Source organism: Nematolebias whitei, chromosome 9 (genome assembly GCF_014905685.2).
Source record: "Nematolebias whitei isolate Nwh7 chromosome 9, NemWhi1, whole genome shotgun sequence".
NCBI classification, from domain to species: domain Eukaryota; kingdom Metazoa; phylum Chordata; class Actinopteri; order Cyprinodontiformes; family Rivulidae; genus Nematolebias; species Nematolebias whitei.
In genome coordinates this window covers 27,807,424-27,808,662 of record NC_056506.1, presented here as the reverse complement: position 1 = coordinate 27,808,662, position 1,239 = coordinate 27,807,424, and the positions used below count along the sequence as shown (strand labels likewise).

General features: G+C 38.6%; 2 protein-coding genes across 3 annotated transcripts in view; both read left to right on the top strand.

Moving 5' to 3' along the window:
- Positions 1 to 1,239, top strand: part of agfg1b (ArfGAP with FG repeats 1b) — a 38,093-nt gene that overhangs the window by 7,824 nt on the left and 29,030 nt on the right. The window lies entirely within an intron of this gene.
- The window catches only part of sept2 (septin 2), a gene marked incomplete at its 3' end in the record, with an annotated part of 99,233 nt that overhangs the window by 92,533 nt on the left and 5,461 nt on the right, over positions 1 to 1,239 (top strand).

Here is a 1,239-nt window from a genome sequence, read left to right as displayed (position 1 = left end):
AATTGTTTCTGCTATTTTTTTATAGTGTATGTAAACATCTGGTTTCAACTGTAGGTGCTTTTGTGATACTTCAGTTACTTAGTTACAAACAAGGCCACTTGCTTTAGGTAAACAAAGCAAGTAACCAACAGAAGAAAAATCAAAGGCTCGCTTTGGAGTTTGTTAAAAATGTTTTGACTTAAGGCAAATGAACAAATTTGGTCTTCATCAGTGTCAATGTCTGCTGTGGTAAGCACTCCTGTTCAATTCAATTCAAAAACATTTTATTAATCCCAGAGGGCAATTAAACGTTGTTGTAACTCATCATCCTGGTTTCATTAAAGAGGTGTTCTAGATGCTGATGGCTGTGGGCAGGAAGGATCTCTTGTAGTGTCTGTCTTACAGCGGATCTGAAGAAGCCTCTGACTGAAGACACTGTTGTATGACAGTCTGATGAAGAGGGTGGTCTATAATGTTCTTCGTTTTATGAAGAATCCTTCTTTGCACAGTCATCTCCAAAGGTTCTAGAGGAGTTCCAAGAACTGAGCCAGCCTTCTTTATGGAGCTTGTTGATCTTAAGTCACTTGCTCTGGTGCTGCTGCCCCCGCAGATGATGGCAGAAGAGAGAGCGCTCTCTACAAAAGACTTTTAAAATGTTATACTTCTCATTGCTCCTGCTCTGCAACCACAGCACCTCCTTTTCAACTTATTTGGGATGTGAGGCTGTAGTTGTGATATTATTTGAGCTTTTGAGATGTTAATCAGCTGCTCCCGGTTGCAAAATAAAAAACAGGCTGTTGTTAATGGTCACGCATCATAACAAATGTACAAAATTTAAAAGGTTTCAGTAAAAATCCTTCCAGCTGCACAGCATCCGATACCAGAGGAAACAATCATCCAAAAAAAAGTGATTTTCATCCAGAAAAAGATGAACTAAAAGTTTTCAAAAGCAATATCCCAGAATGAATGTAATGGAAGCTTAGGCCTGTCACAATAAACAATAAATCAATTAATCGCATGATGAATGAAAATTATCGACCTCATTTTCATTTATCAGCTTTATCGTTTCTTTGCGTCTCTTTCTACTGAAGACACTGGATGACAAAAGGCTCAACTCCGGTGCTCTTCATTGACCCCTCGCTTTCTATTTTCTCTTTAAAATCCATTTTAACCGTCCAAAATCACGTTTTTGGATCATTAAAAACAGCTAAGATGAGAAGCTAAGCTACGAGCTAAGCTAACAGGCCGACCTCAGGAAAA